We start from the raw sequence: 17,180 nt of genomic DNA, 5'->3' as shown, positions 1-17,180 counted from the left end.
TCTAACTGCCAGAGACATAGTCAAGAACTAACCTCACTTGTCACAGAGTAGCCGTCGGACGACGAGCTCGATCCTTCACTCCAAGATACCATGGGGGTGAGCTGGACGGCGGCGGTGAGCTGGACGGCGGCGGCGAGCTTGCTGGCGGCGTGGAGAAGCTGATGCTGGAGCTGAGGGGGCAAGGGGGCAGATGGGGAACGAGTGGAGCTGGATCTGGACCGGACGTGAAGTGGATTCCTCCGACAGATTTAATTCAGGTGTGCTATACTGCGGGTTGAATCAGGCAAACGGCAGGGGGTTTTGTGCAAAACTGCGCGCGCTGACCGGCCCAGCCAATTGGCGCGCTGTGATTGGCCTGAGACTAAATCATCACATTGGATGCAAGTTGGGGTATGGTTTGGTCTAGTTTCGCAACTTTGGGACTGAATCATCACATTGGGTGCAAGTTAGGGTACCTGGGATGCTATTACCTCAATTCTGCGGGAGTGCTCGCTGCGTGTTGCATGGCACGAACTCTACATCCCCATGCCTCTATGACAAAGAAGGGAACTGAAACGCAAAAGTGGCGCAGCCGGTTCTCCATGGGTGGGTAGTTTTGATTTCCAGGGAATCTTTTTCCAGTAAAGTGTTTGAGCCCTCTTTTCTTAATGAATACGTATCACAGAGCTCGTTTCAACATGAGTGTGGGCTCGGCAAGAGAGAGGGCCCGCGTGTCATTCAAAGGCTGCGCCTTGGCCGTCGTCTCTAAGTACAATCTGTTGCATGCGAGGAGAGGGACTCAGATATGGTGCAGAGACAGCAGAGTGGGTGTTGAGATACTAGTGACCGGTGCTAGCCTATCTCTGTCTCGCTTGCAGCTGGCCCCCGCTGCTCCGCCTGCCCCACAAATCAGAGGTTGTTCTGCGGCTCTCTTCCTCCTCCTTTGCACCTCGGTTTGGTGGTGGGAGGAGCTTTACATACATCAGCGCAGCGCAGCGCTGCTGCGCCATTCTTCCCTCGCCTCCCCTCCCCACCGACCCAAAAGCAACCCCCCCCCCTTGTCGACTCCTGCTGAATCTTGTCCTCCAAGCCCAATGTAGGTGCTCCATGACGCAAATCTGTTCTTGATTCCTTGATTAGCTCGGTGTTTGGGCTGTTTGTGTGATGATTTTTGATGGTTTTCTCTGTGATATTTGCAAGAATGACATTATTTACCCTCTTATTTGTTTGCAAGAACCAAGAGTGATCTCATATGTGCCTCGCCCCCGCTTGGGGGGCCTCGATCGGCCTGTTCTTGCGTATTTTGTTTCACTTTTGAGTTGGTTGTCCTTGGCGCAAACCTGAAACCATCTTGCTGTTCTTGCATCGGCCGCTTCTTCCGCTTGTTCGTCTGGAACGCACGCTGCGAGTTCTTACTTGCCGGTGACGCCTTAATCTCACCCCCCCTCGAGGGCCCGAGTCTTGTTCTTGGAAGCGGGGTTTTCTTTCGCGTTCTGTGCTTTGGCTTTCGTCTCTCAAGAACCTGCTCTCTTTTTTCTTTGCAAGAACCGACGATGATTTCATATGTGCCCCGCTTGAGGGGTTCGGTGAGCTTGTTCTTGACTGTTTTATTTTTCTTTTGTGTTGGTTGTGGTTGACGAAAACCAACCTGAAACCATGTAAATTCGTGATGGGTTTTTGGGTTGTCGTTTCCACCTTGGAAAATTTTCCTATCTATTCGCTCCTTGCTGTTCTTGAATCGTTTCTTTCTCATGTTCGTCAGAATTACACGCTGTGAATTTTTCCTGGCCGATGACGCCTTAATCTCGACTCCCCGCCTCCCCTCGAGGGCCCCAGTCTTGATCTTGGTTTTTGTTCTTGAGAGGAATACGCACTTGGATTGTGCAGCGTCATGCACATGGAAATAATACTTTTGGTTCATGAAGAGCAGCACAAGTTCTGAGTCCTGTGCGTGCACAGATGATTTCTATTCGAGTTTGTTGTGCTTCAGCTAAAAAAGAATCCCAGCTTCTGTGCGACCACAACGGTAAAAGGTTTGCAGGAGTTGTTCTGGTATAAATTTTTTTACTTCTGCTCGACATGGAGTCGTGCATTCTTGAAGAACCAGAAACTCGTCTGCAAGTACAACAGACGCAGAGCAATCCAAGGTGTCTCCTGGTTCTTCAGGAATGCACAACTCGAGCGTTCGTCGTCATGTACGCATTCAGTTTTACTTCTGCTCGAGATCCTTGTGCCTACAGGAACCAAGAATCTCTGCTTCTCTGCAGCGACAAATAGTTTGCATGCGTTGTGCTTGACGCGAATGTGCCCATGCTCTTCTTTTTTCCTCATGTTTTTTGGGTTTTGATTTGATTTTTTGATTTCAATGCAAATCACGGGAAACAATCATGGTCGTGTTTATAACAAACGGTCATATTCATATATGTAGGATGGGGGCACTCGTGGCGGATGCTTCGATGAGTGGGGCTGCGATTTGTTTCATGTTCGCGGGATACGCAGCTACTTTCTTGCTGTTCTATTCTCACTTGTAAGCATTCAGTCCCCAGACCGATTTTAGTATGTACTGTTTGCTTGCTACTTAGTTTAGAGTCATCTGACAGTGTGTCTGGTTTAGCTGCAAGGTGAAGAAGATGAATGAGGACGGGGAGGTTGGGGAGACCAAAATCGTCCCGTTCTATTTCGTGCTTTTCAGCTGCCTCATCTGGATAGCGTACGCCGTGGTTGATATCAAGGCCGATTGGGCTGTATTCATCTTAAACGTATCAGTTTTGCTAACTCACATCTAGATAAAAATTAACTATATCACATCTAACCTCTCCACCACATGATCTGAAGGCTCTAAGATTCGAACTGCCATCTGTTGTATTTGCACGGCTGTGGTTTTGTTTGTGTGTGGGCTGTGTGTATGCTGCTCTATGCTACTGTCGGCCTGTTCCTGTTGCACGGTGCCGTTGTCAGTGGCGGAGGCAGGAATGCATATAATTGGACGTTGGGGGGGGGCAGCTGCAGGTAACAGTAAAAAGATGTCACTGTTCATATGCATATTACAAGGAAATTAGGATATTGGGGCGGGCCCGGGCCCTGGCTGCCCCCCCGGCCCCCGGCCTCCGCCACTAGCCGTTGTTGCCCCTGTTGGCCTGCTGTGCTGCTCTTTGGCATCTCTACGTGGGCTATCGACGTTTTTTTGCCCTCTCTTGTTTGGTTTAGGCTTGGCTTTTCCCTTTTGTTTTAGGTTGTGATGTTTTTTTCTTCTTTTTTTCTCTCTCTATATATATGCAATTTTCAAGATTCATATCTTTTTAGCACGGCTCATGTGTTGTTGTTGTCCCAGCACGAGTTATATGTGCATCCTTGTCCATGTGTTTTTCCGTCATTTCCGTGTTTGTGTTTCTTTTTTTCTTTTTGATTTTTTTAAGCGGGATTGCTAAAACACATCTAGATGAAATTTAGTGATCTTACATTAGATGTCCAGCCATCTGATCTACATGTCTTTATTTTTCGCGCTCGAGTGATCGCCCGTGTCGTGATCGATCCACGCCATGTTGTAGAGCATGTTGGGCCGGAAGGCCTACAGTGGAGCCGGGCTGCTTTTGCCTTTATTTTTCTTTTTTGTTGGGCCGGCATTGCCTTCATTTGTGTTGGGCTTTTTTTAGAATAGACGGGTCTAGCAGAGAGTATATCACATCGATACAGCAGCCTCCCTCGAGTCGTCACTTCCCTCCCATGGTCTTCCATTTCTATTGTTTTGATACAAATCCGAATGAGATGACCTGACCTAGCGGGTGTGTTGCCAGGGCATGTTTTTTTTGTTTTCCCCTATTTTTTAATGCACTTTTTTTCCATGTTGATTTCTTTTGTATACTACATATGCAAGTGTTTGCCTAGTTGTTTTTTCACAAAAAGAAAATTTCCCAATTTTAGTTTGTAGTTTTTGTAGTCGCCTCATTTACAAGTAGTCATCACGAAAATCAATTTTTTTGTAGTTGCCCCAGTTGCAAGTGAACCACCAACTCGCAACTAGGGGGCGTATGTTTGTCGCAGGGGGGGGGGGGGGTGCAGTTGCAAGCCAACCATCGACTCGCAACTAGAGGGCATATGTTCGTAGGGCCCTCAGTTGCAAATCAACCATCAACTTGCAACTAGGGAGGGCGTATGTTTGTAGTGGCCTAGTTGCAAGTCCACAAACGACTCGAAACTAGGACGCGTCATACTTTTGTAGTGGCCCAGTTGCATGTCAACCACGACTCGCAGCTAGTGGGGGTGTATGTTTGTAGGCGCCGGGTTGCAAGTCAACCATCGACTCGCAACTAGGACGCGTCATACTTTTTTGTACTGGCCCTAGTTGCATGTGAGCCATCGACTCGCTACTACGGGGGGGGGGGGGGGCAGGGGCATATGTTTGTAGGGGCCCAGTTGCAAGTCAACCATCGACCCGCAACTAGGACGCATCGTACTTCTTTGTAGTGGCCCTAGTTGCATGTCAGCCATCGATTCACAACTAGGGTGGCATATGTGTTGTAGGGGCCCAGTTGCAAGCTAACCATCAACTCACAAGTAGGACGCGCCGTATTCTTTTGTATTTGCCCCAGTTGCATGTCAACCATCAACTCACAACTAGGGGGCGTATGTTTGTAGGGGCCAAGTTGCAAGTAAATCATCAACTCGTAACTGGACATGTCGTACTTTTTTGTAGTTTTCCCAATTGCATGTCAACCATCGACTCGCAACTAAGGGGGACATATGTTTGTAGGGCCCCAGTTGCAAGTCTCAACCATCAACTCGCCAGGGGGACCTATGTTTGTAGGAGCCCAGTTGCAAGTGAACCATCAACTTACAACTAGTACGCGTCATTCTTTTTTGCAGTGTCCGCATTTACATGTTAACCATCGAATCACAACTAGGGGATGTATGTGTGTAATGGCCTAGTTGCAAGTCAACCATCGACTCGCAAATAGGGGGAGCATATGTTTGTAGGAGCCCAGTTGCTAGTCAACCATCACTCGCAACTAGGTGGGGAACACATGTTTGTAGGGCCCGGTAGCAAGTCAACCATCGACTCACAACTAGGACGTCTCATACTTTTTTGTAGTGGCCCCAGTTACATGTCAACCATCGACTCGTAACTAGAGGGGACGAATCTTTGTAGGACACAGTTGCAAGTCAACTATCGACTTGCAACTAGGACGCGCCATACTTTTTTGTAATGACCCCAGTTGCATGTCAACCATCGACCGCAACTAGGAGGGAGCATATGTTTGTCGGGGCCTAGTTACAAGTCAACCATCGACTTGCAACTAGGACGCATCATACTTTTTAATAATGACCCCAATTGCATGTCAACCATCGACTCGCAACTAGGGGGGCGTATGTTTGTAGGGGCCCAGTTGCAAGTCAACAATCGACTCACAACTAGGGGGCATATGTTTGTTGGGGCCCAGTTGCAAGCCAACCATCCACTTGCAACTAGGAGGGACGTATGTTTGTAGGGGGCCAATTGCAAGTCAACGATTTAAAAAGGTTCGAGTTTCAAAAACCGATCTCTGTGTGTTTATGTCGCTGCTGATGATTTCTTAATGTTGTGCGTTCCACTTAGTACATGTAATCTAATCACATCAAGTGGTTAGTGGAGAGCGCAAATAAGTTGTTAGGTTCCTTGTTCGATCCATGATGCCTTCACTTCTTTATTACTTTTACTGTTCGAAGTGTATAAAATGGTGTTGGCCAGTCAGGGGCACTGTACGAAAGAAAACACAGCAAGGCACCCAGGGCGAAGGAAAAAACATCATCAGGCAAAAAAACAAATAAGAGGGCCACAAACAAAACTTAGATGTGACATAGTTATGTCACATCTAGATGTGTCCTAGACACACCCTAAACGTATTGGGGGTTGTGGTGATGGTCTGCATTTGGTCCTTTGCACGATTGGATCAAACCATCCGCCTCTACGCGTTCATCTTCGTCCCGGCAGAGGGTCTGGGTGTGGTCATACTTGCCATTGCGATCTACTTCAGCTTCGACACCGTGAACGGCAAGAAGTTCTGGCTCGGCGTGATCGGTGGCATCGCGGGAACTGTCATGTACATCGTCAGCATGGCCACCGATACAGTAAGACTTAGCAGTTTCATGCTTCAATTCAGTCAATTCGGCCTCATGGAATGGATGTCACTCGTTAACATCTGTGTACATACTTGTTTCCAGCGCGCTTTGCTGCAATGCCAGGAGGCTGTGGGACAAGACATGCGAGGAGTCCTCCAGGAGCTTCAGTTGCTCTTCTGCTCGAGCGCTAATGCTGCGTGCTGGTGCATGTACGGGGTTCTGTACGCTGGGAATTACGTGGCGGTATGTTTCCTATTACGCTATGATTCTGCCATGCTCCATTTTGAATGTAAATCAATCTTGTTTGTGAACTGATCCAACCGTGTCTGAATGTAAATCAATTTTATTTGTGACTGATCCAACTGTGTCTGAATGTAAATCAATCTTGTTTGCTATGACTCTGCAAGCTGATCCAACTGTATCTGAATGTAAATCAATCCTGATTGTGAACTGCAGATTGCAAATGGCACTGGATTGGGATTTTGTGTGCTCCAGTTTGTCATCTACGGATGGATCAAGCTTGGGATCACTGCAAGGATAGGCGGCATCAACTGGGCGGGCGGCTACACCACCATTGGCGACTCCTTCAGACACCTCAGTGCCTCACGACTGCATCAGAGTGACGATGTGGCGCCCGCCGTCAGGACCTGTCAACATATCTGCGTCTTATTTAATCTTGGAGTCTCTTGCTACTTCAGTTTGGAAAAAAGAATGAACTAGGAGTACATTACTATGCTTTGATGTTAGTTACTCTGTTGCATCTGTTGTTACTGCACTTTGCAAATCAGAATTAGCTGCATTAGTCAGCTTCGTTGCTAGTTACTCTGTTTCTGTGGCGTCTCTTGTTACTGCAATTTGCAAACCCGTATTTTCTGCATTACTATGCTTCGTTGTTAGTTACCCTGTGTGTGGGGCGTCTCTTGTTACCCCACTTTGCAAATTAGGATGCTTCAGCGTTAGTTATTCTATGTCTATGGCGTCTCTTGCTACTCGATGTTTGTTAATCTGTGGTGTCGCTTGTTACTGCTTGTGAAGTGGAATGCATGTTGATGTTCTAATATTCTGCACATCATCAATATATCCGATGAAGTATGATTGTGGCAGCCTTTGTTTCATGGATTGAGTAGAGTAAAATGAATTTCTTTAACCGTGTGTATACATGTGTATTGCGCATGAGCTTGTAGTTGTGAGAAGTTGATGCTCATGACGGCCTTCACCACGAGAGCATTAGGTGGTCATGTCAGTCGAAAGGGCCTGTCTCAACTGCCAACCTGATAGAACGAAGCTTTGAGGCAGAGTCAAATTTATTTTGAATTATTAGAGTCCAATTTCTACAATACTTCAACACGTGTTCATTGGAAAACGCTTTAATCCACTTTGTACGTTGCCTACTAGCTGTTCGAATGCACAAGAAGAAGCTGATAAATTTCAGATTTTTTTGTGTGGTGTATGTTTCTATTGTAGTCTAATGTGGCACGAGGTGAGCTCAAGCCTGATTTATTCAGCCTGGATCTTGGGATATTTTTTAATACTTGAAGTTGTGTTACTGTTTTCATCTAGGGTTGTTAGCTTTGAAATCAGTAGATTTTAGTTGACAAGGTAAATCTTGCCAGTCTCTCGTTGCCGCGTCAGCGGTGTCGTGGATCTAAGACTGATAGTAGAATGGGGGGTAGGTATGAGGAGGCAATATCCTAACTATGGAGAAGTTGTACACACGAGTTTTACGAGTTCAGACCCTTCACGGAGGAAGTAACAGCCCTACGTCTCGGTGCCCGGAGGCGGTCGACTGGATTATGTATGTGTGTTTACAGAGGGTGCGAACCCTTGTGCCAATGGAGGGGGTGGCTTATATAGAGTGCGCCTAAACCCCAGCCAGCCCACGTCACAAGGGTTTTAAGGTACATCAAGAGGGGGCGTTACTGGTAACGCTAGCAATAAAGTGACATAAAGGTCTATTAAGTCAATGAAGTAAATGTCCGACCGTTGCCGTGCAAAGTGACTTTAGATCTTCTGTCGTCGAGTGGTAGTTGTCGCGATCGAGTGACTTCGAGTCTTCCGAGTGGAATGCTTCGAGGTCGAGTGGATTATGCTATCCCTCGAATGCTTCTGGTTTTAGGGTGATTTTCTAGGGGAGGGTGTCTAGGTCAGGCCTATGACCCTACCCTAGGTACATAGCTTCATCATTAGCCCCCGAATGGTTCAGGGTTCGAGTGGAGAAGGAGTTGAGAACACCTCCGACTCAATTTCGCGCTTCGGAAGCGTCTTATTGGGACCAAATGAGCAATCACGATGACTTCAACTTCTTTTTCAATCACCTTGATCCATTCTTGATTTTGTCGAGTGAACTTTTACTGCTAAGCTTCGAGTGTTGATATGGGGAAAATCTTCCGTCTGACAGGTTGCTCTGCTGTTCGCGGATCTTGTGGGATTCGAATTTTGGGAAGCGTGCGGGACGGAGGAGGCCACAGTAACCGGGTTGGATAAGGCAGGGCCGCCTCGATCACTGCGCCACCTTTTTCGCCATGTATCGCACATGACTGTTGCGGGATTCGATACGATCGCCTGGACCCACTTGTCAGCCACTCGGAAACGGCCTCATCTAAGGTGCCGGATCGGGTTTTTTTGCACAACGCATTCCCATTCCTCCTGTTTCTCCCCCGTTTTCTCTGCCACATCCACCTCTGCTCCCGGCGCCGCCCCTCTGTTCGAGCTCCGCCCACTGCAATGGGGAAGGAGAAGACGGTGGCCTTGGAGCGCGCGAAGAAGGCAACGACGAAGGCGAAGGGGAAGAAGTCCAGCCGGGCCGGATCTTCGTTGAGGTCTGGCCTGCCACGCGGCTGGATCCAGGGCGATTGGATTCGGTCGACGATTCGCCAGGACGACATCGACGATCTGGTTGAGGGGGACTGATCCCCCATGAATCGGCAAGGCTCCCGGAGGGCGAGACCGAACCGCATCCACAAGAGGGTGAGTGCATTCTCCTCGCCACCCATGTTGACCGCGGGTTTTCTTTGCCTCCCCATCCTTTTTTCGAGGCTTCTTGAACTTCTTTGGAGCACAACTCCACCACTTTTCCCCCAACACCATTGTGTACCTCGCTTCCTTCGTGTCCATGTGCGAGAATTTCTTGGGTTGTAGACCACACCGGGGCCTCTTCAAGCACATTTTCACGTGTCGTTCTCAGTCGGTCAAGAAGGCCAACCCGAGTGATGAGAGGACGCATGTGATCCAGATGTGTGGGGGTCTTGGGATTCAAATGAGAGGTAAAAGCACTTTCCCAGCCATGATCCTTCCTGAGTCAGTCCGAGGATGGCAGTCGACCTGGTTCTACTGCAAAGACCAGCCGACTCCAGGTCAGTCGACTGGACTTCCCCCCTTTTCCATGGCTCGAGTCGAGAAGCCCTCCGCCTTGAAAGTGACCCCGGAGGAGAAAGCGGAGGTGAAGGTGTTGGTCAAGCGGGTGGTCCAACTCGTCCGTGATGGCATGACTGGCATGGATCTGTTGGAGGTCTTCCTTAAGTGACGCATTCAGCCGCTTCAAGCTCGTGACCATCTGATGTGGATGTATTCGTGCATTAAGGATTCCACTCGGATCCACCCAGAAGAGGTCGGCGAGAATACGGTGGAGAAGTGGCTGAGGGGTATCGCTGGCAACAAAGATAACCCCAGAGGGTCTAGGAGAGTCCCTCCACTCGACAACTCGCGCCAACCAGACATGGTCCAACTCTAAATTGCCGAGTGTTCACTTGATTTATCATGTAACTGCTTGTTGTCAACCGACTGATTTTTGCTTCGCTTGTTGTCTTTTAGGCCCTTGTTGATATGTCCTCGATGCCCAACGGGGAGCAGGAGAAGGATCCGGAGGGGGAGGCGAGCGGAGGCAAGAGCGGCGAGTGGCACTCTGATGAAGAGGAGGACGAGGAGAGTGACGACCCGAGTGATGAAGAGGAGGTCGACTCACCTCCCCGTAGGGAAAGGCGATCCAAGCACACTCACGACCCGGCAAGCATCCATGACAAAGCGACCGCGCCGACTGGGCAGTCGTCAAAGCGCCCTCGGACGTCTTCTCCAGTGCCAACTGAGAAGGCACCGAAGCAACCGAAAGCCGCGCCGTCTCCAGCGTCGACTGAGAAGGCACCGAAACAACCAAAAGCTGTGTTGTCAAAACCGTAGAAGGCCTTGCCCAAGATCAAAGTGGCCATTCCTACTGTTTCCGGGTAATAGTCGGACCTGATTTCTTAGTTTAGTACGAATCGAGTTTTGGTCGACCCACCGTGATAGACATGACCGACTGAATCTTGAAATTTGAAGTGCTGCTACCTCCGGGACTTCCACCCATAAGTATGAAGATGAAGAAATGGAATATGCAGTCACTTCAACCCTAGTACAACTCTCGTAATCTTGTCCCCAGTTACTCGGCTGTTTTGTCGGTCGATTAAATTCTGGCGATTGGTTCTTTTTGCAGCTCCTCCCAATGTCATTGAACTTCCATACGACGACGAGGACGTGCCGCTGAGGCCTAGAATGAACAAGAAGGCATCTGCTGGCAAGACATCCCAATCGATGCTGGCGGCAGAGCCAGCGATTCAACAGCCTGAAGATGTGACTCGGGCTTCTGTTACTTTCGTTGATCCAGTATCGAGTGAACGCCCCACATCATCGACTGTACCAGTGTTTGCTTCACCCGTCCAGCTTCATGCCTCAGAACTTCAAGCTGCTGCGTCTGCACCGTCAATCCCATTCTTCACCACTCATCACGTTCCAGAAAGCCAGGCGGACGCTGCTGTAGAAGCCATTCACCAAGCTGGCATAATTATGGAGCGACTGAAGGTGGTGCACGAAAATAGTCAGGCTTCTTACGACGCCAGCGCGGCCCTTCGAGCCAATGTCCAGGTAAGTTGGCTTCCGACTGAACTCTTATCTTGTTGTTTGTTCTGTTAGGATATGCTACCTAAAAACCTTTCTCTATGCAATTTCTTGTTATTCTGCACTTCACATATGCGCACCCAGTGGGTGTTTGACATCTTTGTTGTTTCATTCTTCCACTCGGTTTGGGCGGACCATGTCGAGTGGAATCTGAACCAGTGGGGGCACGCTAAGTGCACCCACTGGATGTAGTCCCCGAGACCGCAGTCGACTGCTGGCAGTCGGTTGGGGTCTGAGTACTTCTTTCTCTCTTCTTCTCTTTTTTTTCTTCTTCCACTCGGTATGGGCGGACCATGTCGAGTGGAATCTGAACCAGTGGGGGCACGACAAGTGCACCCACTGGGTGTAGTCCCCGAGACTATTGTAGAATGTTTGATTCTGTAGTAGTCTTAAAGTTTTATTCACTCGGAAGCAAATGATCTTTGATCTTGTCCATTGACACATCTTTTAATACTTGTAGAAATCATGTGCGCTTATCTCCAAGTTCGCTGAATTTGAGGAAAAGCAGAGACAACTCAACCTTGACTTGGAGCTGGCCCAACAGAACTTGAAAAAGGCTAAAGATGAAGTGGCTGGTATGGAAGGTAACGACCTATCGACTGTTTATCTTAATCATCCCTCAAGTTATCTCTTCATTCTTCTATCTGACCTGAGTGTATATCTTGCAGAGAAAATGAGGCAGGCTCTGGCGAAGAAGGACCTCGATCTTGCAGCTGAGCAAAAGGAGGCTCACGAGAAGACTGCACTTGTTTACAAAAAGATGGCTTCGGTCAGTGCGCTAGAGGAGGAAATCACCAAGCAGAAGACGTCTCTTACCGATTCCAACCGAGAGGCGACTTGTCTGAAGAAAGATAAAGTGACTCTGAACGAGCAGCTGGAAAGCATGTCTCATAGGAGAAACGACTTGGAAGCTTATCTGAAAGCACTTGCCAAGAAGCTCTTCCTTATGCTCGAAGGTACTTTTCTTTATCCGACTAATTTACTGTTTGCAAGTCACCGTGAGCCGGTCAACTCATTAATTCTTTGAATCTGCAGAATTTTGCGAAAACTTTGAAGAAGAAACTGGACAGATCGAAATGGGCTTGGACCCCATCCTTTCTCCTATCGGTGATGAGGCTGCCATGAACGTGCTCCGATTGGAATCCCGTGTTTCCAGCGTTACAAGCTATATTACTCGCCTGAAGGTGGCGGTGTCGCGCATCGATACGACACTTTGGCCAAGGGCAACGCTTCAAAATGACCTCGAGTCTCTGATGACTCGACTCAATGAGGTTCCTGGTCGAGTGCAAGAATGGAAGAAGTTTTCTAACCGATGCGGTGCTGACGTGGCTCTGTCGCTGGTTCGATTCCACTGCAAAGAAGCTCAAGAAGAAAAGCTGGCAGGGATCAAGGTTGCCAACACAAAAAGGCATGACTTCCAATCCTTCATTGCTGCTGCTACTCGGATTGCTGACGGAATTGATCTGGATGAGTTCGTTGAGCCTGCAAGCCCTCCTCTTGCGGAATGAACAAACTTTATAACTCACCTTAAATTTTCCTCGGAATGCCGAGTGGTTTTGTAACCGTTAAACTCTTTTGGGCCTGATGCCCGAGTACTTTTATCCATGTTCTGGAAATTTAGGATTTATCTGAACTTGGTTTATCTTTCGAATGTGCTTGTGTTTGCCTTCGAGTGGAACTTGTTCTTCACCCGGAGTAGTCTTTGTACTTGAGATGCAGTTCCGAGGAGGATGTCCCAGTCAGCCTGCACCTCGTCGTCCTTGCAGGTTAGGATGGAGCGCATGTTGTATTTGTGGCGCCGCTCCGAAAAGAAGGTTGCAGTCGATCTGCACCTCATCGCCCTTGCGGATGAGGATGGAGCGCATGTTGTATTTGTGGTGTAGCTCTGAAAAGAAGGTTGCAGTCGACCTGCACCTATTCGTCCTTGCGGATGAGGATGGAGCGCATGTTGTATTTGTGGCGTAGCTCTAAAGAGAAGGTTGTAGTCGACCTGCACCTCATCGTCCTTGCGGATGAGGATGTGTTTCAAACTTAGGCAAGTACTGGACTGCAGCTAAGCCTCCGAGTGAGAGGGTTGCTCACCACTCGGTAGGATTTTCTAAACTTAGGCGAGTACTGGACTGCAGCCAAGCCTCCGAGTGAGAGGGTTGCTCACCACTCGGCAGGATTTTCTAAACTTAGGCGAGTACTGGACAACAACTAAGCCTCCGAGTGAGAGAGTTGCTCACCACTCGGTAGGATTTTCTAAACTTAGGCAAGTACTGGACTGCAGCTAAGCCTCCGAGTGAGAGGGTTGCTCACCACTCGGCAGGATTTTCTAAACTTGGGCGAGTACTGGACTGCAGCTAAGCCCCCGAGTGAGAGGATTGCGCGCCACTCGGTAGGATTTTGTAAACTTAGGCGAGTACTGGACTGCAGCTAAGCCCCCGAGTGAGAGGATTGCTCACCACTCGGTAGGATTTTTCAAACTTAGGCGAGTACTGGACTGCAGCTAAGCCCTCGAGTGAGAGGCTTGCTCATCACTCGGTAGGATTTTTCAAACTTAGGCGAGTACTGGACTGCAGCTAAGCCCTCGAGTGAGAGGCTTGCTCATCACTCGGTAGGATTTTTCAAACTTAGGCGAGTACTGGACTGCAGCTAAGCCCTCGAGTGAGAGGCTTGCTCATCACTCGGTAGGATTTTTCAAACTTAGGCGAGTACTGGACTGCAGCTAAGCCTCCGAGTGAGAGGCTTGCTCGTCACTTGGTAGGATTTTTCAAACTTAGGCGAGTACTGGACTGCAGCTAAGCCCCCGAGTGAGAGTCTTGCTCATCACTCGGTAGGACTTTTCAAACTTAGGCGAGTACCATACTGCAGCTAAGCCCCCGAGTGAGAGGCTTTCTCACCACTCAGTAGGATTTTTTAAACTTAGGGGAGTACTGGACTGCAGCTAAGCCCCCGAGTGAGAGGCTTGCTCATCACTCGGTGGGATTTTTCAAACTTAGGCGAAACGGATTCGCAGCTAAGCCTCCGAGTGAGAGGCTTGCTCAACACTCGGTAGGAATTTTTTTAAACTTAGGCGAAACGGATTCGTATCTAAGGCACCCACTAGGGTATTTAGAACATATAAAAAAGGAACAACAATCATTTAAGAGACTGTAAAACTATGTCTTTGATAATCAAACTAAAGGGTATTTCTTATTACATCTCAATAGTCTGAATGCTTAAGTGTAAAAGAGGTGGAGCAGCTCCGCATTCCAAGCGCATGGCTCGTCTTTCTTATGCTCGACATTGTATAAGTGGTATGCTCCATTGTGGAGCACTCTGGTGATAATGAAGGGGCCTTCCCAAGTAGGGGCGAGCTTGCTTGGTTTCTGCTGATCCACTCGGAGAACCAAGTCTCCCTCTTGAAATGCTTGACCCCTCACGTTTCTGGCGTGGAATCGACGCAGGTCTTGCTGATAAATGGTCGACCGGATCAGGGCCATCTCTCTTTGCTCTTCTAGGAGATCAACCGCGTCTTGCCGAGCCTGTTCTGCTTCATCTTCTGAGAAAAGCTCGACTCTGGGTGCATTGTGAAGCAACTCACTCGAAAGTACAACTTCAGCTCCATAGACCAAGAAGAATGGAGTTCGGCCAGTCGACTGATTAGGAGTTGTCCTCAAACCCCAAAGCACTCGTGGAAGTTCATCGACCCAGGCGCCTGCCGCATGCTTGAGATCACACATCAGTCGGGGTTTCAGTCCTTTGAGAATCAATCCGTTTGCTCTTTCACCTTGTCCATTCGACTAGGGATGGGCGACTGAAGCATAGTCGACTCGAGTGCCTTGGGAAGCGCAGAAGGCTCTGAACTCATCGGAGTCGAAGTTTGACCCATTGTCAGTGATGATGCTGTGTGGAACATGATATCTGAATGTTAACTCTCTGATGAAACTGACCGCAGTACTGGCTTCAAGACTTTTGATAGGTTTGGCTTCAATCCATTTGGTGAACTTGTCGACTGCCACGAGTACATGAGTGAAGGCCGCTCCTACCCGTTCTCAGGGGTCCAACCATGTCCAAACTCCAAACAGCGAAGGGCCAGACGAGTGGAATGGTCTTCAGGGCTGACGCAGGCTTGTGAGACATGTTGGAATAAAACTGGTAGCCTTCACATCTGTCAACTATTTCTTGTGCCATCTCATTTGCCCGTGGCCAAGAAAATCCCACTCGGTATGCTTTGGCCACAATGGTCCAAGAGGACGCATGGTGACCACAGGTCCCCGAGTGGATGTCATTGAGGATCACTCGACCTTCTTCTGGTGTTATTCATTTCTGGCTGACTCCAGTTACACTTTCTCTGAACAGCTGCCCTCTTATCATAGTAAAAGCTTTAGATCGGCGGACGATCTGTCGGGCCTCTTCTTCGTCTTCTGGGAGTTCCTTTCTAAGAATGTACGCGATGTACGGTACTGTCCAGTCGGGAGTGATAACCAAAACCTCCATGATCAAGTCGACCACGGCCGGGACTTCGACTTCAGTCGGATCAGTGGCGCTCTTTGGTTGTGGGGGCTCTTCAGTGAAAGGATCTTCCTGGCCTGAAGGTGAATGAATATGTTCCAAAAACACATTACTGGGAATGGCTTCCCTCTTGGAAGCTATCTTCGCCAAATCATCTGCTGCTTGATTTTTCAGTCAGGGTATGTGATGGAGCTCTAAACCTTCAAACTTCTTCTCTAAATTTCTCACTGCATTACAATAACCAGTCATAGCCGGGCTTCTGAGGTCCCACTCCTTCATTACTTTATTAACCACCAAATCTGAGCCGCTGTAGACCATGAGGCGACGGACGCCGAGTGAAACGGCCATACGCAACCCATACAAAAGTGCCTCATATTCAGCTTCATTGTTGGAGGAATCAAAATGAATTTGGAGAACATAGCGGAGCTTGTCGCCTCGGGGGGATAACAATACTACCCCAACACCAGAACCATTCAGCATCTTAGATCCATCAAAGAACATGGTCCAATGGTCTGAGTGAATCTGAGTCGACAGTTGTTGTTCGATCCACTCGGCGAGGAAATCTGCTATTGCCTGGGACTTGATAGCTTTCTTTGCCTCAAACTTGATATCCAAGGGAAGGAGTTCAATTGCCCACTTTGCCACTCGACCAGTTGCATCTCTGTTTTTCAGAATTTCTGACAATGGTGCGTCGCCGACGACTGTAATGGAGTGATCAGAGAAATAATGTGCAACCTTCTTCGTGGTCATGTGAATCCCATAAACAAGCTTCTGATAGTGTGGATATCTTTGCTTGGATGGAGTTAAAACTTCAGAAACATAGTATACTGGGCGCTGAACTTTATAGGATTTTCCTTCTTCTTCCCGCTTGACCGTGAGTACTGTACTGACAACTTGTCCAGTGGCTGCAATATCAAGCAGTAAAGGCTCTTTGCTGATTGGGGCAGTGAGCACCGGCTGGGTGGAAAGTAGGGCTTTGAGTTCTGCAAACACCGCATCAGCTTCAGGAGTCCACTCGAACTTGTCAGATTTCTTCATCAGTCGGTAAAGAGGCAATGCCTTTTCACCGAGGCAAGAAATGAATCGACTCAAGGCGGCCAAACAACCAGTAAGCTTCTAGACATCATGCACACGCACATGATGCTTCATCCGGAGTATGGCACCAACTTTCTCTGGGTTCGCGTCGATCCCTTGTTCAGAAATGAGGAAGCCGAGTAACTTTCCGCTAGGAACTCCAAATGTGCACTTTGATGGGTTAAGCTTGATATCATATCTTCTCAGGTTGGCAAAGGTTTCAGCAAGGTCAGCCAGCAGGTCGGAACCTTTACGTGACTTGACCACAATGTCATCCATGTATGCTTCCACATTCCGACTGATTTGAGTGAGCAGACACTTCTGAATCATCCTCATGAATGTAGCTCCAGCGTTCTTGAGACCGAACGACATGGTGACATAACAAAAACACCCTAATGGTGTGATGAAAGCTGTTTTTATCTCATCGAATCCATACAGTCGGATCTGATGGTACCCGGAATAGGCGTCTAGAAAAGACAAACGTTCACACCCCGCAGTTGATTCGACAATCCGGTCGATGTGGGGGAGAGGAAAATGATCTTTTGGGCAAGCCCGATTGATATGCTTGAAGTCAATGCACATGCGAAGTGAGTCGTCCTTCTTGGGGACCATAACAACATTAGCGA

At 48.5% G+C, this 17,180-nt stretch overlaps 1 long non-coding RNA gene across 1 annotated transcript; it reads left to right on the top strand.

The window, feature by feature from the left end:
- Nucleotides 1-990: 990 nt before the first annotated feature.
- On the top strand, nucleotides 991-2,997 carry LOC125548830. Its single transcript, XR_007301178.1, has 3 exons — nucleotides 991-1,075; nucleotides 2,408-2,506; nucleotides 2,594-2,997. It is a non-coding gene; the product is annotated as an uncharacterized LOC125548830 (long non-coding RNA).
- Nucleotides 2,998-17,180: the final 14,183 nt, after the last annotated feature.

The sequence above is a fragment of the Triticum urartu genome, chromosome 3 (genome assembly GCF_003073215.2).
Source record: "Triticum urartu cultivar G1812 chromosome 3, Tu2.1, whole genome shotgun sequence".
Lineage (NCBI taxonomy): Eukaryota > Viridiplantae > Streptophyta > Magnoliopsida > Poales > Poaceae > Triticum > Triticum urartu.
The sequence above is the reverse complement of the archived record's forward strand: the minus strand, read 5'-3'. Positions and strand labels throughout refer to the sequence as shown.